The sequence below is a fragment of the Balaenoptera borealis genome (assembly GCF_965194805.1).
Source record: "Balaenoptera borealis genome assembly, chromosome: 6".
In the NCBI taxonomy this organism is placed as follows: domain Eukaryota; kingdom Metazoa; phylum Chordata; class Mammalia; order Artiodactyla; family Balaenopteridae; genus Balaenoptera; species Balaenoptera borealis.
Genome location: NC_138863.1, coordinates 28,512,268 through 28,534,611, shown reverse-complemented (window position 1 = coordinate 28,534,611; position 22,344 = coordinate 28,512,268). Strand labels below are relative to the sequence as shown.

General features: G+C 37.8%; 2 pseudogenes across 2 annotated transcripts in view; one reads left to right on the top strand and one right to left on the bottom strand.

The window, feature by feature from the left end:
• The window catches only part of LOC309631094 (centromere protein N pseudogene), a 62,370-nt pseudogene that overhangs the window by 12,922 nt on the left and 27,104 nt on the right, over positions 1–22,344 (top strand). The gene's annotated exons all lie outside the window — the stretch shown is intronic.
• On the bottom strand, positions 413–11,234 carry LOC309631105 (ATP synthase F(0) complex subunit B1, mitochondrial pseudogene; annotated as a pseudogene). The gene has a single exon. The product of its transcript is annotated as an ATP synthase F(0) complex subunit B1, mitochondrial pseudogene (transcript).

Here is a 22,344-nt window from a genome sequence, read left to right as displayed (position 1 = left end):
CATGCTGGGCTCTCCCTGCCAGTAAGTTGGCTACCTCTTGTCTGTGGTGCTGGGACTCCACCTTTCCCATCCTCTGGCTGTCCACTCATCCTCCCCACAGAGTGGAGAACATGGGCAAAAGGAAGTGACACTGACCCCGCACACACCGTGTTTGACCGTCTCTGGTCATCAGCAGTAAGTTTTCCGGAAAAACGGGAGAGCTGTGGGCCAGAACTTTCCCTGAGGGGCTTCCTTGACTCATGGTTTGGTGGGGATGCCACCTGCGGATAAACCTCACTCACACCTACCCCAGGTCATGTTCACTCAGTAGTTCTCCAAGAGATCAGCCATTGAAAAGTCCTTAATAGGAAATGTTTTTAGAAGGAACATATGGAGAATCAAAAGGGGGCTAAATATAAACCTGTATTTGCAGAACTGAAGAAGGAGCACAGAAAAGCTGAACAGAAAGAGCTGGATGGAGAAGCTCTCTCCTAAAACAGGGTTTTTTCAGTGGGTGTGGGTGTGCATTTTGCTGTATATGTGAATTTCTAGAACACTAGAGTTACCTATAATTAAAAAAAGAAAAAAAATCAGCTTATGAGGCTAAAAATAATTCTGATGCCAATTGCATTATGGAAGTAGCTGAGTGCAGATGCTCTAACTTTCATCAGAATAAACCCATGTGTTTGCATTTTACAGACTTAGAAATGGTCAAATAGAACAGAGACGTTTAAAATAGAAGTTTCAAATTTAAGGCATTTTTTAAGTAGTTAAAGCAACTCTAGGAAAAATGTTCTACATCATTAATGCTGAAATAAAAAAGAGGCAAACTGAAGTTAGGGCATAAGCAGGCATGAAAGAAATTCCCATGGTCTAAAAAAGGTGAAGAAAGAATAAACAAGCAGGGACTTGCCTGGTGGTCCAGCGGTTAAGACTCCATGCTTTCTGTGCTTCCACTGCAGAGGGTGTGGGTTTGATCCCTGGTCAGGGAACTATACCACATTCTGCATGGTGTGGCCAGAAAAAAAAAAAAATACCAAAATTTATCAAGCAATACCATAAGCAAAATGGTTGGTGGACATTCTCTCATTTAATTTTCATAATATTGCAGGGTAAGGGGATTATTATCTCCTCTTATTAAAAGAAAAATCTCAGTGTCAAAGGTCACACTCTAGCCCATGGCAAGCTTGGGGTCTAGACCTAGTTCAAATCCAGTTGTCTGTCTCCAAAGCTCCTTGGCCTTTCAGATACATCAGCCTTCTCGCTGCACCGCTCTGCGCCCCACACCAAAGTTTTCAAATGAAGTCTATTAGAGGATTTTTCTTCTTTCTTTGGGGAAAGCTATTTCCATGAAAGCATTTGGTGGTAAATTTTACTACAAAGAAATTGTCTCATAATATTTATTTGCATATTGTTTCCTTTATTAGTTCAGTTGAATTTTTACATTATTTTGCATGTGTATTTCTCTGTACAGAGACCTTACATGTTTACACAGTATGATGTGATATAAATATTTTGCTCAGTTCCATCATTGTAGTGCAAAATGTAACAGCAAAGCGTAGGTCCTGACTAGGCTCCCGCTGCTGCTTTCCTTTACTCAAATGTCATGGCCTTCTTTGAATAAGCAAATTAGCTGCTGATTGCAAGGCAGCCAGATAAGAGGAGAGTGGGAAAGACAGCCAGTAGTGTCACTTTTCTGGATTTGGCCCTCCTAAAATGTTTGCATCAGAGGGCACTGGGCAGTTGACGGGACAGTAATTAAAGTGTCCTTCTACAGCACCCCATAAAAATTGCTGATCTATATAGCCACCTGGACAGTGGCGGAGGAAGTCTAGCTCCCTAAGAATTGTGTAAACAACTCACCTGCTCAGACAGGAGACAACCCACTTTCCCACAAATACCCTAGAGCACTGGACTCCAAAGTGGGGGAGCCCAAAGGGAAATATCACTGAGCAAGAAGGAACGTTGGAACTGCTGGTTCTATAGATCTTTTTAATCTCACCCTTTAAAATGTTAAGTTTCATGTGATAGCTTTATATGTATTTAATACATTAATATTATTGGGCATATATAGACTTCATTAGTTAACAGACATATATTGGAAAGGCACGCTTAAAAATTGTTTGCCAACATGGGTGCCAAACCCAAAAAGCTTGGAGACTCTCTGCCTAGAGGAAGGTGAACGTCAGTGGAGGTGGTGGCAGTGAGAGCCCTCCCCCTAAGTTCCTAAGATCCAAAAGGTAAACCAGAATTGCCCAGGTCGTGGTGCCAGAAGCAAGGTACAATTAGACCTCTCCCTGCTTTTCTTCCTATCAATGAGGATGACACCCTGTGAGATTGCCTGAGAAGCAAGTGGGTTGTGACGGTCACAGAACAGCCTTCTCATTCCCTGAGCAGCCCCAGGTTGTGGCCCCCATGACTCAAAGAGACCAGCCTTCCTCCCAAAGTGATGAGCTCTGCTGGTTAAAGGAGCAAATGGCGAAAGACATTAAAAAGTTCAACATCACTTGTCCTAAAAGAAATGCACATTAAAACTGTTAAGAATACCTTATTCTTCAACCATCAGTTGCATAGATTTAAACAAACGAGTAGTTGGCCAGAGTAGAGAAACAGGTATTCTCTTATATACCAATGGGTGTGTAAATTGGCAAAATCTTTCTGTACGCAATTTGAAAACATTGGCCAAGGGCTTAAAAACTATAGATCTACCCACCCATCAATTTCTCCTCTGGGTTATTTTTTTGAAGGAAATAATCACATTTGTATTGTTACATATAATACATACATAAAAGCTTGTTATTCAACCACTTACTCATTCTATGCACATTTATTGGTGTCTTTTATAAGGCAGACTCTGTGCTAGATGCTGCAACACAGCAAAGAAAAAATAGGGCTCCTGCTCGCCTGGAGGTTACTGATAATCATTGCAGTGTTATTTATTACAGGGAAGAATCAGAAACTAACAAAACGACCAATATTAGTGTTTCTTTTTGCAGTTATGAATTACTATGTAGCCATTATAAATTGTAGAATTCACTGGAAAATATTCACATGAGGTGGTTGAGTGGGAAAAAAGCAGTTAACAAAACTGTGTATATAATATAAGCCTCCTCGTGGCCTTGAGGGCTCAGAGAAAGGCCACAGCCCTGCCTAGCATTTGAGACAGATGTAATTTAGAACAAATAGACTTCTCTTTAGTGAGAAATAAAACTAGACAGAACGAAAAAGCATTGGGAAATATGCCCATCATTTCTTCTTCTTCATGAATGTTTTCTGAGGATGATTCTAGAAGGAACTAGAAATAACAGCACCATTGATAAAAGATTCTGAGAGGCAGTAAGTTACAGCTAAGGAACTACAGCCCAACTGAAAATAAGCACCTCATCCAATAATTTTAAAAAACCTCCAATATAATCAATAAAATGTCCCTAAGAGAAATGGGGTTGCTCATACATTGCTGATATACAGTGCCTTGTTATAAACTTTTGAGAAGGCAATTAGTGATATCTATCGAAGTTCTTAATGTCACTACCATAACATAGCAGTTTCACCTACAGGAGTATACCTATAGGAGTACTTATGCCTGCATTTAAAAATCTGAATAAGGAAATGAAAATTAACCAGCACATGCATAATGGGAGTCCCATAAGGAGAAAAGAGAGAATAGAGGCAGAAAGAATATTTGGAGAAATAATGGCCAAAACTTTCCCAAACTTGATGGAAAAGATCAATCTGCACATCCTAGAAACTCAACAAACTCCAGTGGGATCAACTCAAAGAGATCCACACTGAAATACACATAGTCAAGCTGTCTAAAGCCAAAGATGAAGAGAGAATCTTGAAAGTAGCAAGAGAAAAATGACACATCATGTGCAAGAGATCCTTGGTGAAATTAATGGCTGACTTCTCATCTGAAATTATGGAGTCCAGCAGTCAGTGGGATGACATATTTCAAGTGCTGAAACAAAACAGAATTGCACATCCAGCAAAATATCCTTTCAAAATGGAGAAGACATTCAAATAAATTTAAACAAAACCTGAGAGAATTTGTCACTAGTAGATCTGCCCTACAAGAAATAATAAAGGGAGTCCTTCAGACTACATGAAAAGGCACTAGACAGTAATTGAATCCACATAAAAAGATAAAGATCTCACCCTTGACCATACTGAGTACCAAGAATATGGAGGAAAAGGCCAGACATACCACACATTTAGGGAAGCTCTACCAAGGACTTTCTACTTCTGCCTTCTAGATCAATAGCATGGTATAGGGAGGAACATTTGGTTTTTCTTATTGGTTCTCACTTCTGGGCTTCCCCTATTTTCTCAGGAATGCATCTATTCACAAAAAAAAAAAAAAAGAGAGAGAGAGTGAGAGGGATGAAGAACCACGAGTAAATACATAGGTGAATATAAATAACAGTATAAATGGGAGTTGTGTGTGTGTGTGTAACTCTTCTTTTCCTATCTTATTTAAATGACAGCTGCATAAAGCAACAATTATAAAACTATATGTTCATGAGCTTATAAAAATATCATTTATATGACAATAATAATACAAAAGAAGATGGAGTGAACAAAGCTATATTGGAACAAAGTTTCTGTATACTATTGAAATTAAGCTAGTATTAATCCAAACTAGATTGTTTCCAGTTAAGATGTTAATTATAATCCCAAGGACAATCACTGATAAAATAACTGAAAAATATATAGTAAAAGAAATGACAGGGGAATAAAACTGGTACACTAGAAAATATCTAACACAAAAGTAGGCAATAATTGAAGAATAGAGAAACAAAGATATGAACTATATGAAAAACAAATAGTAAACATAGAATAAATGAAATAGAGAATAGAAAAACACAGAAAATCAATGAAGCCAAAAATTGCTCTTCAGAAAGATCAAATTGATCAAAAGATCAATTGACAAACTTTTAGTTAGACTGACCACGAAAAAAAAAAGAGAAGATGCAAATGAAGAAGGGGGTATCACCACCAACCTTATAGAAATAAAAAGGATTATAAGGGAATACTATGAATAGCCAACAAAGTAGATAACTTAGATGAATTCCTAAGAAGACACAAACTACCTAAACTGACTTAAGAAGAAATAGAAAACCTGAATAAACCTATAACAAGTAAAGACTTTGAATTAGTAATTTTAAAATTTCCCACAAAGAAAATCCCAGGCCCAGATTACTTCACTGATAATTTAAAGAAGAATTAATACCAACCATTCACAAACTCTTTTAAAAAGTGGAATAGGAGGGAATACTTCCTCTTCATTCTATGAGGCCAGAATTACCTTGATACCAAAACCAGACATCTTAAGAAGAGAAAACCACAGATTAATACCCCTCATAAATATAGATGCAAAAATTCTCAATGAAATAAAAGATAAACAATTCCAGAAACGCATAAGAAGAATTACACACTATGACCAAGTGGGATTTATACCAAGAATGCAAAGTTGGTTTAACATCCAAAAATAAATCAACTTAATACACCATATTAATAGAATAAAGGAAAAAAATATGATCCTCTCAATACACACAGAAAAAGCATTTGACAAAATTCAACACCTTTCTGTGATTTCAAAAAAAAAAAAAAAAAAAAAGAACCAACAAACTAGAATAGAAGGGAAACTCTTCACCTAATACAGAGCATTTAAGAAAAATCCACAGGTAACACCATACTTAATGGTCAGAGACAATGCTTTCTCCATTAGAGCAAAACAAGGATGTCTGCTCTCACCACTTCTGTTCTATATTGTACTGGAGGTTCCAGTCAAGACAAGAAAAAGAAAAGGCATTCAGATTGAAAAGGAAAACAAAACTATCTCTATTTGCAGATGACATGATCTTGTATATAGAAAATTCTAAAGAATCACACACACACTATTAGAACTAATAAACAAATTCAAGATCGCAGGATACAAAGACATTATACAAAAGACAAATGTATTTCTATACACTATCAATGAACAATCCAAAATGAAATTAAGAAAACTATTGTATTTACAATAGCATCAAAAAGAATAAAATACTTCTGGATAAATTTAACAAAAGTGTAAAATTTGTACACTGAAAACTACAAAATAGTATTTTGTACAAAGCTACAAAATAGTATTAGGAAGAAATTTAAAACTTAGGGAATTCCCTGGTGGTTCAGTGGTTAAGACTCCACTCGGTGCTCTCACTGCGCCAAGGGCCTGGGGAACTAAAATTCCATGAGCCACAAAGAGCAACCAAGAAAAAGAAATTTAAAACTTAAATAAATGAAAAGACATCCCATGTTTGTGGCTCACAAGACAGTATTATTAAAATGGCAATACTTCTCAAACTGATCTACAGAGTCAATGCAATACCTATCAAAAATCCACGCTGCACTTTTTGGAGAAATTGGCAAGTTGATTCTAAAATTCAAAAGGAAATGGAAGACACCTGTAATAGCTGAAACAATCTTGAAAAAGAACAAAGTTGGAGGACTCACAATCCTCAATATCAAAACTTACTACAAAGCTAGAGTAATCAAGACTTCGTGGTACTGACACAAAGAGAGAGATATATACCAATGGAATGGAATTGAAATTCCAGAAATGAACACTTATATTTATGGTAAACAGACTGTTGACAAGGGTGCCAAGATAATTGGATGGGCGAATTAATAGTCTTTTCAACAAATGGTGCCAGAACAACTGGATATCCACATGCAAAAGAATGAAGTTGGATCTTTATCTTACAGCATACACAAAGATTAGCTCAAAATAGATCATAGACCAAAATGTAAGAGCTAAAACTATAAAAATTTTAGAAGAAAACATGGGAATAAATCTTTGTAAACTTGGGTTAGGCAATGCCTTTTTAGATACAGCATCAAAAGCACAAGTAACAAAAGAAAAAATAGATTTTGGACTTTTTCAGAATTAAAAAGGTTTGTGCTTCAAATGACACCACCAAGAAGTAAAAAGACAATCCATAGGAGAAAATATTTGCAAATCATTTGTGATAAGAAAATTGTATTCAAAATATATCAAGAGCACTTACAATTTAACAATGAAAAAGATAACCCAATTTAAAAATGTGCAAAGGATTTAAATAGATATTTGTCCAAAGATATACAAATGGCCAATAAGCACAAGAAACTATGCTCAGTATAATTGATCATTAGGGAATTGCAAATCAAAACCATAATATGATGCCATTTCATATCCACTAGGATAGCTATAACAAAAATACAATAACAAGAGTTGGAGAGGATGTGGAGAAACTGGAATCCTCATAAGTTGCTGTAGGAATGTAAAATGGTGCAGCCACTTTGGAAGACAGTTTGGTCGTTCCTCAAAATATTAAATATAGAGTTTCTGTATGACTCATCATTCCATTCCTAGGTATATACCCAAGAGAAATGAAAACATATATCTACACAAAACTTGTACACAAATATTTATAATAGCATTATCAATAATAGCCAAAAGGTGGAAACAACTCAGATGTCCATCAACTGGTGAATAGATAAAGAAAATGTGGTATATCTGTACAATGGAATATTATTCGACCATAAAAAAAGAATGAAATACTGATACATGTTACAACATGGATGAGCCTTGAAAACATGCTTAGTGAAAGAAGCCAGCCCCAAAAGACAGTAAGAATGTATGTATATGTGACTGCATGTATTGTATGATACTATTTACAGTTGACCCTTGAACAACAGGGGTTTAAACTGTGTGGGTCCACTTATACATGGATTTTTTTCAATAAATTCGTACTACAGTAATACACAATTTGCAGTTGATTGAATCCAAGGTTGCGGAAACTTGGATATAGGGAGGGCTGGCTGCAAAGTTATACACGGATTTTCTACTGCAAGGAACGTAGGTGTCCCGAACGCCCATGTTGTTCAAGAGTCAGCTGTATATGAAATGACCAGAACAGGCAAATCTATAGAGACAGAAAATAGAATAGTGGCTTCTTAGAGCTGGGGAGGGTGGGGAATTGGGAGTTATTGCTAATGGGTATGGGCTTTCTTTGGGTGATGATGAAAATATTCTAAAGTTAGGTTGTAGTAATGATTGCGCAATTCTTTGAACATACTAAAAACTACTGAGTTGTACACTTTAATTGGGTAAATTTTGTAGTATGTGAATTATATCTCAAGAAAGCTGTTTTTAAAAAGTGAGTTTGCCTTTAAAGCTAATAATTAAGCAAATTAATGTATTAGTGTAATTTTAGGACAATGTGATCATTTCCTTATGAATTTTACGGATGTTGTAGGAACTAGGCTTCAAAGTTTTTCATTGTAAAAAGAATTACTAAAGTTTTTATTCTATTTCTTCATTGAGGAATTATCTCTACTTCTTCATTTTACCTTAAGGAACAATACTAATTATTAAAATCTTGATCTTTCCCCTTTTCCCTCCTCCCTAAGAAACCACAATAATAGGTAGCTAAATTATTAAGACAATAATAACCAGAAAAATATCTGCTAAAGCAATGGGTTTCAGACATTTTTTACTACAGCTCACATTGAGAAATATTTTATTTTGCCTCCTAGTACATGCCAGTATATAAGTAACTTAAATAGAATTTTCATGAATCAATATTTACTCACTACCATGTATAACACCCTCTAATAGTTTTTCCTATTCTATTTTATTTCATTTTTGGAAATGCTGGTTGTGACTCAGTAAATTGATTTTTATGAACCACTAATGGGCCCCCAAAAGTGGGTCTGAATCATAATTAGTCCACTTGCTATCAGAAAGTGTGGATTCAGCTTTTTGTTTTAGGAAAAAAAAAAATTTTTGGAAAAAATTATCAAAAATAAGTGTATATATGTTCATTAATGTTTTTATGGAAAACAATCTGATGGTACAGTAGGCTGGCCAGGCAAATTAAATGGTCTAGGAATACAGATAGATCATAAGAAAATGTATTTGAACAGAGGCAGGAATAGGGCTCCATGTGGATGCTTATTTATTGAGATAGATGAGAAATAAAATGGGTGAAGAAGGTTAAAAAAAAAAAAGAAGAAGAAGAAGCACACTGTGGGGACTTTGCTGGCAGTTCAGTGGTTAAGACTCCACACTTCCACTGCAGGGGGCGCAGGTTCCATGCCTGGTCGGGGAACTAAGATCCCGCAAGCCATACAGCCAAAAACAAAAAAGAGGCACACTGAGAAGAGATTAGAGTAACTCCAAGAAAAGCTATATAGCTGTATGCCAAATTTCTGATTACCTTATCACTTTCCTCTTCCTCAATCAAGCTTTACACGCTGATTTTCTAATGCAATAATTCGGTCACACGGGATTAGCCTGAAGTTTGATTTGGAAGGCTGACAACCCAATCTTGGTTTTTTTGTTTTGTTTTGTTTTGTTTTTGTTTCAACTGTCACTTTATTGCAAGATGGTTGAATTAATTCAAACTTAAACTATAACTTGATAATTTTTAGTCAGGTACCATATTTTATTCAAAGCAAACTGCTTATTCAAAAGTGATCATGGAACAACTCAAAATGCAGAGCAAGAAGGATGAGAGAAACATCTTACTGGCCAATAGATTGTTTTAATTCTCTCATTATATGAAACTCAAACTTCATTTTTAGAAAAGGGAAACTAACTTCAGTAGAGAGAAATACAGAAAGACTTTGTCACATAGACTAATTTCCATTTAGTCAGTCAACTGTTTCTAGCTGTCTCAATTGGGACAGATGCATTTACAGAACTGGCTGTGCTTGAGCCTTCTTTGCAAGCAGCTTTAGGTCTGCAGTGGACTTGGCAATTGTCTCCTTCTCCTGCTGCGCAGAGATGCTCTGTACCACATTCTTCTCCACACAGTTTATCATGTGCCCTTGTTCCTTTTGGTGCATCATATTCTGCCAGAGATGTCATAGTCCAGGTGATTCTTTACCTCCTTGTATACACTATGCAGCCGTTCCCAGTAAGTAACCTCCAAGGCCATGGCAATGTTATTCCTCTGGACATCAAAAAGGTAATGGCGCTTTTGAACCAGTGCCTGCTGTGGCTTCTCCAGATCAACTGCATCCTGGATTTGTTTGGTGGAAGCCGTATCACTTCTTCCAGTTGGGCAGTTTTTTGCTCAATGAGTTTATCAGCAAATTCCCCAATAGAGGCACCATATTTTTAAATTACATAGACAAGAACCCCTATTGTTGATGTGGCAGAGAAGGTCTCTGCAGTTATCACATATATTTCTTTGGAGAGTAAATATGAGATAAGCCCAGTTCCGAGCACGTAGGGTCCTGTTACACCAGTTTTAGGATAAAGGAACTGGAAAAACTCCTCAGGGGTCAGTCCCAAACGAACTTTTCCTCCATATTCAGGAAGAGGTGGTACAGGGGCAAGACTTGTGTGAAAGATCCTTGTTGCCTGCAATACCCCTGGACCAAGGAGGGCCGCGTTCTTCAGAGAGGGGGCTGCTGCGGTGGCGGCAGAAAGTACCACCCGGGACAGCATTGTCAGGTAGCGGCCACACAACAGTCCACACTGGGTCTTCACGCCCCAGTGACCGTGACAGGAGACTCTGTCGGGGCAGAAACAAGATGGTCCCAATCTCGTTTTGATGACATTTTGGACTTGAAGCTAATAGAGATCTCCCTTTTGTATAACTTCGCTCAGCCTTAAAAAATTATACCAGCAATAATAACATCATCATTTTACAATGAAAGTCGAATTGGAATGTGAATAAAAGTGCTACTGGCCAAGGGCCCCTATCCACTAATATGTCTTATTTGAAAATCTGACCCAAGTATCTGACAATCAAAGAGGATATCTTTCATCTTGCCATTATTTTTCACAGTTATGCCATCTGGTTCATATAACCAGAAGAAAACTTGGCACCTATGTCCGATGAGAATGACTGTCAGTTCTCAAAACATCTTATTTTCTCTTCCTGAGAATAAGTGACAACTGATCTCAAAGTATAGGTACTTATGTAAAACAAGGGACTTGGGGTGAGGGGATTTTTTTTTAAGAAAATAGGGTTGGAAGAGCATTTTGGTGTCAACAGATATCTCTAACTATGTTCTAGCAGTATAACCTAATTTACATTTCTTTCAGTTTAACAAACACTTTTTGAGCACCTGCTATATGAAATGGAATGAGCCAAGCACTAAATGAATATACCAAGTTGTACTAGTCAGTGAAATGGCTCTAGCTCTGTAAGAAAGAAAACATTGGATTTCAGTGGCTTAATCCCATGGAAGTTAATTTTACCCTCACTTAATAACTCAGTGATGCTGTTTTATGTCAGCAGGCAACTTTCTTCCACCTGATGATCCAGGGATTTCGGTCCCACCTATCTTGAGTCCCTGCTATGCTCTGCAGTACCAAAATCTTTGGCTTCAAGCTGCCTAAGAGGAGGAAGAGTGAAGAAGGCAGGCACACTTCTTTTTTCTTTTTTTTAAAAATTCTTTTCTAAAAATTCTTTTCCATTATGGTTTATCATAGGATATTGAATACAGTTCTCTGTGCTCTACAGTAGGACCTTGTTGTTTATCCATTCTATATATGTAAAAGCTTACACCTGTTAACCCCAACCTCCCACTCTATCCCTCCCCCAACCCCCTCCCCCTTGGCAACCAGCAGTCTCTTCTCTGTGTCCGTGATTCTGTTTCTGTTTCATAGATAGGTTCATTTGTGTCGTATTTTAGATTCCACATATAAGTGATATCATATAGTATTTGTCTTTCTCTTTCTGACTTACTTCACTTAGTATGATAATCTCTAGTTGCATGCATGTTGCTGCAAATGGCATTATTTTGTTCTTTTTTATGGCTATTCCATTGTATGTATATATATATATATATATATACACTCCACATCTTCTTTATCCATTCATCTGTCGATGGATATTTAGGTTGTTTCTTTGTCTTGACTATTGTGAATAGTGCTGCTCTGAACATAAGGGCGCATGCATCTTTTTGAATTATAGCTCTATTTTTAGTTTTCTGAGGAACCTCCATACTGTTTTCCATAGTGGCTGCACCAACTTACATTCCCACCAACAGTGTAGGGAGATTCGCTTTTCTCCACACCCTCTCCAGCATTTGTCATCTGTAGACTTTTTAACGATGGCCATTCTGATTGGTGTGAGGTGGTACCTCACTGTAGCTTTGATTTGCATTTCTCTAATAGTTAGCGACGTTAAGCATCTTTTCATGCAGGCACACTTAAAACTCCCAGCCCAGAAGTGACACCTGTCACTTCCATTTACATTCAACCAGTAAGAACAAGTCATTCAGGCACCCCTGGCTGTACAATACTGACCACTGTAGTCCCTGGTTGGGTAGCCACTTTCCTGCAACAAGTTTACACTCAGGAAGGAAGGGAACAAGTTAAAGGTCTCCGTCATTCAGATTGTGTAAGATGTAGCTTCTTCTACCTTCAAAGAACCTTCCTCGGAGTAGAGAAAAAGGTCGACAAGGGAAATATCGTGGAGGTGACGTTTGAGAAGATGATTCTTGATTGACAGACAGAACTGCCAGATAGCGTTGGTAAGAGGGGCATTCTAGATCGAGCGACTGGCACTAACAAAGCATGGAGGTGGGGAGAGAATGTTGAGTAACTAGTTTTCCTGGAACAAAGCTTAGCAAAGGAGAGAGATATGCTTAAAATGTTGGTTAGGTCAACGTTATGTGTCAGGCCTTGAATGTTGGGAGAAAGAGTTTGAATTCTGTGCTTCCATTATCATGGTTATCATGCATTTTTAACCCAAGGGCCCCAGAACAATGGTAGCATTAATCCCTGATGAATAACAGTCACACTCCAGACAATACCTTCAGTATGAAGGGATTTCGTTTTTTCAGATGGTAACACTAATGACAGCATTGTATTGCATTCACAGGCTGTAATAGATTCCAACATTTTGCATTTGTTTACATGTGGCTTGATGTTTACGAAATACAATCCAAACATTTCCACTTCACTCTTGCTCCTTCTCCCAGGCTTATCTCACATAGTTATCTAGAGATGCCAGGGGTAGCCTTACACACTGATAGCACACACTGGCCGTACCTCCCCTCAGGTATGGCAGAGAACCTTCCCAGGGCTGTGAACTCTGAATGCCGACACCAAACACTGCACGTTCCAAAAATGTGACTGCCCCTCCCCTTCCACCAATGGCTCAGTCACAATATTAAGGTCACCAGTGGTGTGTAATTTATACTGAACATTTAATAGGCATAAATGTTTGTTTTTAAAAATTCAGGTGCAAAGAGACAGGAGGGGCACATACAGCAGCATTGGGGAGCCTTAGGAAAGGAGTAACTGGACTAGAAATTAAACTTTTTCTGAAAGTGTTTAGGTTTCTGACTCTAGCGTTCTGTGAATTGTGACTCTGATGTACAGCCCTCCAAATCAACAGTGGCTTTAAAATATACCCAAGTTGAACATTTAAAAAATTCTGATTGCAGGTAGGATCTGACTGTCTGCATTGTGCTGCATATATCAGTGTATTAGTTGTCTTCCCTTTTTGAAATAGGGTAGATAGGAAAGAGACGAATTAACAAACAGATTACAGAGAGATGCTGCCTTCGTCTTTCCCACGGAAGTCTTATTTGAGGCTGTTTGACCTGCCTTACCAGGTTCTTTCTTGTTCTTTCAATTCCATTTAATATAATGCAGTTTTGCAAAACAGTTTTTAAGCCACCGTTATCTTGGTTTAAAATAGTCTAAGTATGATATAAACTAGAGTTTAGTTGTATAGAGCTCTTAATATTATGTACTTAATCTTTTTTCTTCATAAAATGAGACAGTTATAAGCAATTTTTTCACAACCATCAATATTTTTAAAATTCACATTCTCCCCCACTATAAAATTAGCCAAAAAATTTAAAAGATAATATTTGAAGTTGGTGAGGATACTGTGAGATAAACATTTTCATTCACTGATTCTGTTGATTTAAATAAGAACAAACTTTCTGGAAAGTAATTTGGCACAAATGTATCAAGGGTTGAAAATGTCTGTTCCATTTGTCTCTATTATATACACATTCATAAACAGCAAAAAGACAGTCTCCCCTCAAATAAAACAAAAACCAGAAAACCCAAAGTGTTAATGGTGGTTATCTCTTGGTGATAGGATAATAGGTAGTTTCACTTTGGAATTATATATTTTTTTAAAATGTCTCCCCAGTGAAAAAATATTATTTTTATGATTATGGTAAAAATCCTTTCCATCATTTAAGAATATTTATAAAGAGTTTTAATAAAATCAGAAGCTATTCATAATATTCAGTGAGAATACCATATTTTATAAAGAATATAATATCAACTAATCCTATATGTACGTGTGCATACATGTACAAATATATAACCATTCGCCAAATAAATACATCTGTTTTCTAAGGCCTAAAATGAGGTACAAATGAACTTAGTCTAAAACCATGTTTATTAATGTGTTAGGATTGTTGGAATATGAATTATGGATTATTTTTAATTAATTTTATTAATTTTCAATTTTTCTGAGCTTGTATTGCTTTCATATTCAGAAAACAACACTTAAAAATCAAATAGAAAAAAACCTTTACAGAGAATGATGGTATCACTCTACTCACTGTATGGTTTATAAATCACGTCAAGTTGTCAGCTTCCTCATTTGTAAATTAAGGAGATTAGACTCGGTGTTTTCTAAGATATCTGCAAGGCCTAAAAGACTCAGTCTATGAAGTGTACGGCCCCAGTACAAAGCAATGGACCGCGTCTATTGTAAATCTGAAAGGACTCCGACCTTGGGTGTCATGATATAATAATCAGAGCACAGCCTTAGCATTAAAGAAACTTGATTACAATCCTGGTTGGGTCTCATTTTCCTCACTTGAAAAGTGGGGATAATAACAAAGTCCCCAAAGGATTGAAAAGGGGTTGAAATATGTGAAATGTGGTAACAAATCTGAAGGCCTTCGCATGTTGGCTAGCATGGAGTAGATGCTTCCTAAATGATAGTTTTCTCAATAATCCGAGACCTGATCAGTATATTTGCCAGATGGCACGGGACTGCTGTCTGCAGTCCCTGGATCTAAACTCCCACTTTGAACCCTGCAGCTGGAAGTGGAGGGTGACCTTCGTGAGGACTAAGCCACTTCAGCTTGGGGAAGTTGAGACAGGGGTGCAGGTGGGACCTGAGTGCACAGCCCGGGTGACCAGGTCTTCGGGGTTCTCTAGTCCTGGGCGAGGAGAACTGGGCAGCACAGGGCACAGAGGCAAAGCCTGGCCGTGTGCTTCCCTTTGCTCCTGCTTGCTCACCTGCCCACCCATCTTTCTTCCTCCTCCCCTCCCTTCCTTCAGAAAAAATTTAACATTATAGATTCCATGGCAGTCTCCATGCTTGGCACCAGAGCCTGAATATTAAGTAAGATTGGCGCTGACCTTAAGGAGCTTATCATCTCATCTGGGAGGCAGAAAATAATTAAAAAATCGCAAGCCCACATGGTCAGCCCTGAACACAGGGTAGACTGATGGTGACAACACAAGTGGGCTGGTTTCTAGCAGGCTTTGCCTGAGGCCTCTGAGCTCCACTTCAGCCTGAGCAACACCTAGGGTTTCAACATGGCACCAAAGTTCAAGCAGCCTTCTAACTGGTCTTATACATTCCATGATAGACCATGACAACAAAATCTATCTTTGTGGCAAGAAAGAATTTCAAAAATCCTTTGACAGAATTTACATTGCAGAGACATTTTTTGGAAATGCTATGTGGACTATTATTCAGTCACAATGGTCCATATCAATGACATTTTAAAAAGTATGCTCACCTGTTAACTAGATTGGTTTCCATTTCTGGATATATTCCAGAATGCCTCAGATAAAATTCCTGTGTATAATTACTGCTGACCTTATCAAGTATGATAGGTTTACTCACTCCATGGGAAGTGCAAAGGGAAAATACAACAGACATCAACAAAAAGCCTTTGCTATGAAGAGTATTCACTGCTTTTAGTATCTGTTTAGTAGTGGAAATGTTTTATTAGATCCACCAATAAAAATTTGGAAGGGATAGTGGGTGGGTTACAGGACATGGTGAGAGAAGACTTCTCAAAGGTAATTCCCCCTAGGTAATTTTTCTTTCTGACAGAAGTAGATTTTGCTCCAGCGGTCAAAATGTGTTTGGGGTAAGGAGGGGAGCACGCCATCAGGAACTACACGTGGAGATATCAATAGCCCGGCTCCTCCAGTAAAGAACTTTTAGGAACTGAGCTTGCCAATGAGTAGTGTGTGAGGTAAGGAGAGGACGGAAATGAGGCTTATGACCAGATCAGATCAGGAAGGGTGTAGACCATGCTTAAGAATTAGGAACAGCAACTTGACAACAGAAAAACAAACAAACAAAAAAACAGATTAAAAAACAAAGGACTTGACATTTCTCCAAAAAAGATGTACAAATGGCCAAAAAACATGAAAAGATGCTCAATTTCACTAATCACCAGGGGATGGCCACTGTAAAATAATAATAATAATAATACAATAGTCTCTGCCAGCATCACTACTCTTGCACTTTGGGGCCATTATTAAGTAAAATAAAGGTTACTTGAGCACAAACACTGAGATATCATGACAGATGAGCTGATAACCAAGATGGCTGCTAAGTGACGAAGGGGTGGTCGCTGGACAAAGGGATGATGCACGTCCTGTGTGGGTTGGAGTGTGATGGCTCGAGATTTCATCATGCTACTCAGAATGGCCCGCAATCTAAAACTTATGAATTGTTTATTTCTAGAATTTTTCCATGTAATATTTTTGGACCACAGCTAACTGAAACCACAGAAAGTGAAACCACAGGTAAGGGGTGGGGGGACTAATGCAATAAGTATCAGTGAAGATGTGGAAAAATTAGAACCCTTGTGCACTGCTGGGAATGTGAAATAGTATAGCCACTATGGAAGACAGTATGGAAGTTTCTCAAAAATAGAATCATCATGTGATCCAATAATCCCACTTCTTGGTATTTATCCAAAAGAATAGAAAGCAGGATCTCGAAGAGGTATTTGTACACTTTTGCTCAAAGCAGCATTATTCACAATAGCCAAGAGATAGCAGCAACCCAAATGCCCATCAATGGATGAATGGATGAACAAAATGTGGTGATATATACATGCAGTGGAATATTATTCAGTCGTAAAAAGGAAGTCCTGTCACCTGCTACAGCATGGATGAACCTTGAGGACATTATGCTAAGTGAAATAAGCCAGTCACAAGAGGACAGATGCTGCATGATTCCACTTACATGAGGTATCTAAAGTTGCTAACTCATAGAGACAGAAAGTAGAATAGTGATTATCAAGGACTGGGGGGAGGGGAAATGGAGAGTTGTTCAATGGGTATAGGGTTTCAGTTCTACAAGATGAAAAACTTCAAGAGATCTGTTGCACAACAATGTGCTTATAGTTAATTAACACTCCAGTGGTAAATTTTATGTTATTTTTTTTTGAATTAATAAAACTTTATTATAAAGGAATATCACACGAAGTGTGGTGTAATAAAAAAAAACCTGGAAATTTTCCCAAAAAACTGGTAATTGTGAGTTCAGACATGTGATTAAAAGCTGGCGTTTGAAAATTCATAAAACTCTTCCTGACTAATTTCAAATAACTTATTGACACATCCAAGGCAAACAATAACTATGATTTGCCACTTTTAAACCACAATTAAAAAAAAAAAAGAAAGAATTGGGAAGTCTCTTGAAGGCAATGGGCCATTCCCTGAAGCATTTTAAAGCTGGGAGGGACAAGTCACACTTGCATTTGTGATAGCAACCTCTTGGGAATGTGTTTGATGGATTGGTCATGGAATGGGCTGGAGCCTGGAGAGACCAGCTGAGGGCCTGCCATGGTCCAGATACGGGTTAATGATAGTGTGACCAGCTCAGAGAGAAACAGGAAGGAGACGTGACAGCACGCAGGAATGCAGGTGTGGCTGGGAACCGCTATTGTCGTTTCTGAGGTGTGTAACCTTCAACACTGTCTGCCTGGGCAATTCTGGGTATTGTCCAGCTGGGTGTGTTGTTAATATTGCCTGGAGAGATCATTTGATTCAAGAGGGCTCCCTGTCATATAGAACAACAATCACAAGAAGTTAATGTGTCAGAAATCACATTAACTTCTTGTGATTGTTGTTCTATATGACTGGGACAAGGGTCCTTAGTGTGTGTGTGTGTGTGTGTGTGTGTGTGTCTTTTTTTTTTCTTCTTCGTTTTCCTTTCTTTTTTTTTAACAGTAACATTAATTGATTCACTTGAATACTGTCATTCATATTCAAAGTTGCAATTTTCCTAAAGCCAATTAGAGTCCTGATTCAGGCAATATCTCTAGAAATTCAGCAACTTTCCATTGATCTTTCTGTTATCTCCATTCTATGGAATTTTCCATCAATGATATCATTCTCCAGAAATGTATCCTAGGTGAAACCTTTTTGAATCTCCACATTTGAGAAAAACCGTTTCAGTGAATGCAATGGTTCCTTTGTACAAATACGTGTGACTTCTGGAGAGAAGTGTATCACACACAATAAGCAAGTGAGAAGGACAAGGTCACCTTGCAATTCAGGTGCTGGGGGTCAGATAGGGTACTTTCAAGTAAGGGACTCTGTCAGGCATACCACGCTCTTGGCATAATTCAATTTTGACTCCAAATAACATAGTTCTCCATATCACTGGCTTTTGGGATTACTTGTGGACATCACTGAATGCCAAAGGCCAAGGATAATTTCTTCTAAATTAATCATGAATGACCTTTGGTAAAATAATGCTGCTTGTTAAAATCATCTTTAATATTACAAGTTACAAATCATCAAATCTCTTGTTTTTGTCCTTTGATATTTCATTTACCATTTCCAAGCTTGGATAAGTTATAATTCCTCTAAAGATATCATAACTGTTCATTTCTGTTTTCTGCTACTTTGGTATGACTTGATTTATATGTTTAATTGTTAAATCTATCTAAAGACTTTTCTGTATAATGTAAATTGAATTGTTTTTCAATATTGCTAGCATCAAGAAATAAATCCAGAAGGGGTTTTACTTTTCCATAAAGCAAACAATTTACATGTTTTGTAAAGTGCTTAGCACAGTGTAAATGTGAGGTTATCTAAGCCAGAGGAAACAATTTTTTTCACTCCACCTCTCCCCTGGAAAATATTTGAAGTACAGTAGTCACATATCTAATTTTCTCTGAAGGTACTTTTGGAGAGAATCCAGGAAAAACACCCTTTGTGTAACAGCTGAATGTTTCATCTGAAAACTTGGTCCACTTAAAAACAAATTAACTACCAAGCATGTTTAAGTGTCTATGTGAGTTACTGTGGTACAAATTATATTCAATAGAAGTTTCCTGCTGAGAAAAACCATGAAGTACATAAGATGAATGACTTCACTGTGATTATTCTCTTCAGGAGCTAGAAAATATAACTACTTAGAAAGATTATACATGAGGGTAATTGCTGTTGAATGGAGAAAAACTGAGGAAAATAATTATAAGAGTGAGAAGATATTTCCTAACCATCTGCCATTTAAAAATAAGAAACAAAAAAAGAAAACATAGTATGTTTTTCAGAAAGACTTGGAATTGATGCCAAAAGGTGATACTCTAGTGGGATACACACAAAAGAACTTTCCATGAAGAAATCTGAGATTACTATGTGTAAAAGGTCTTTGTAGAGCCATCACTATAACATTCAATCACTTTTATTTGACATCTTTCCATAGCTGAGGTGGAAGAACACACCCAACTGAGATGTCAGTCATTGGAAGCAGGAGGTGCCAGTAGAAAGATATTTCCGCCCACTAGGGGGAAAAAAAAAAGGTGGCCATGGAGAAAAGCAATCTTTTAATCTCCTGTTCAGTGCATTGAAGAAATATTAGTAAGCTAATAAAGGCCTATATTTCTGAGCATATGTAGACTTTATTCAGATAGCATCTTATTGATGTTCTCTAATGTTGGAGCCGGCATGTTAGCCCCTGCAATGTGCCTGTCAGAGTTCTCCAGCCCTGCCTCGGAGAAGCTCCTGACCTGGAGGCAGAGGAAGGAGCAGCGCCGTGAATTACTCAGTGTGACTGGTTTGCTGTTGTTCAACAATGTAGGCGTTAATAACCAGACAAGACAATAATACAAGAGATGTGAGGCACTATGTGATTAAGGGCGCAACTGGAAGTTATCTCCCTCTCCTCTAAATTTCCAGAGCACTTTATCTGTGCCTCTTATGGCACCTCCTCTCAGTAACATCTCAGATGTTACTGTTGTTCCTCAATTATCCCCCTACTCAAGAGAGAACAACTGGTGGGCAAGCTCCGGGGCTGATTCTTCTTTGATCCCCAGTACAGAGCCTAGCCTAGGCCTGCCTAGCATTGCTGCAGGTAAACATTTGTTATCTGAATCAAAGGAGAGACACAGACAGTAAGTTTGGGTGTGAAAGGGAGGGAGGGGCATGGGTTTGTGTGAAGATTCTCACGCTGGACAAAAATAGGTTTAAAACAAACAGTGTCTGAAGCGGACATTGTTTTTACCTCTATAGCGCCCAGTCATCTTTTCTTGTAGTAAGGACTACATGATTTTCTTTTGGGGAACTACGACTCCCCTCTTGCATGTCCCCTTGGCCTAGACAGTCACACTCTCATGGAGACAGAACTCAGGCAGAACAAGGACAAAAATTGCCAGTGATTCATCCCAGTGGTAGCCAGTGATTCATCCCAGTGGATTCATCCCAGTGGTAGCCCGACTGGGATAATGGAGATTATCCATTTGGTTGGCCATCCTTTGGCAGATTAAAGATGGCTACCAATTCTTGGTCACTCCTCCCATCAAATCAGGAATTTGGGAGTAACATATACACACTACTATAGATAAAACAGATGAACAACAAGAACCTACTGTATAGCACAGGGAACTATACTCAATATTTTGTAATAACCTAAATGGGGAAAGAACCTGAAAAAGAATATATGTGTGAACCTGAAAAAGAATGTACCGAATCACTTTGCTGTACATCTGAAACTAACACAATGTTGTTGTGAATCAACTATACTTCAATTTAAAATTAATTAATTAGTTAATTTAAAAAAGAAGTGGAGTCTATGACTCTTCCTTTCAGTCTGGGTAGGATCTGCAACTGCCTTGATCAATAGAATAAAGGAAAGTGACTGTGCCAGTTTCAGTGCACAGCTCTTCATAGAGGGGCCTCTTCCACTTCTTGTCTCTTGGAGCCCTGAGACACAATTTAAGTCAACTACCCTGAGGCCACCATGCTGTAAGGAAGCCAAAGCTAGCCACGTGGAAAGGTCCTGTGGAGAAACACATACCCAACCAACACCCAGCAGTTCCAGCCATCCTGACCCTATGAATGGGTTTGTAAAATGAGGATAGGCCAAAATGTTTTTAAATATTATCTTTAAAAAAAATTCTTTCTACGGCAAATTCTGATTTAAATTACTTAGCTCTCCTTTGCAATCTTACTTTTCTGTGTGGTCTCCATCAGTTTTTGTTGTTGTTGGGTTTTTTACCCCTGCAGAACTAGGATTGCCGTCTTTTTAGAAAGGGAGTCTGTTTGAAGGGATTCTGTACTCTTCCAGTAATTAAAATCCTTTTAGGGTCCTTTGGCTTGCTACTTTGTCCTAAATTATTGGAGCTATTCAACTTTCACATTTCATCCCAAGGGGGGCTGTATTTACCCTCATCTACAATGGCACAATATGAGTTCAAAGATGCTCTGTCTTCCATGTGAGTGTGTTCTGTCTCCCCTCTCCCCTCCCAACTCAGAAGTGAGCCTGGCTGTCACCTTGGAGCTGACTTTCCCTCCAAGCCAAGTCCTCAACCTGGTCTACTGACATGAGAACACCGTGGGACAAAAGAAGGAACCTGTGTTTTCTTTGGGGTTCTACTGGGTGCCTCCCTGGTCCAAAAGGGAGAGAGACCAGTTTATAACATATTTAGCAATCTGCCAATCCGTCATCACCTAGGGAAGATGCAGGAACATTAAAGCAGTTTGTGTAAAGGTTATTATTAAAGTAATAGAAACACAAAGAAAAATTAGGGAATAAGAATAATAGAAAGAAAAATCACCTATGGTCCCACCATCGAAAAAATAATCAGGTTTAACATTTTGATGTAGTTCCTGCAAAGCTTTTTTCTTACAAATTCTAGCAATCATAGTGAATAGTTTTGAATTTTGGTCTTTTCACTTGACATGCTCTGGCAAGCATTTTCCCCTGTTACCTATCCTTTGTAATGGCTACAAGATGTTTCAAGAGAATATATCATAATTTGGGGAATTACTTTCTTAGTAACTGAACATTTAATTTGTTTTCAATATTTTTTTTATAAATAACATGCTATGAACATCATTGTACATAAAGTTTT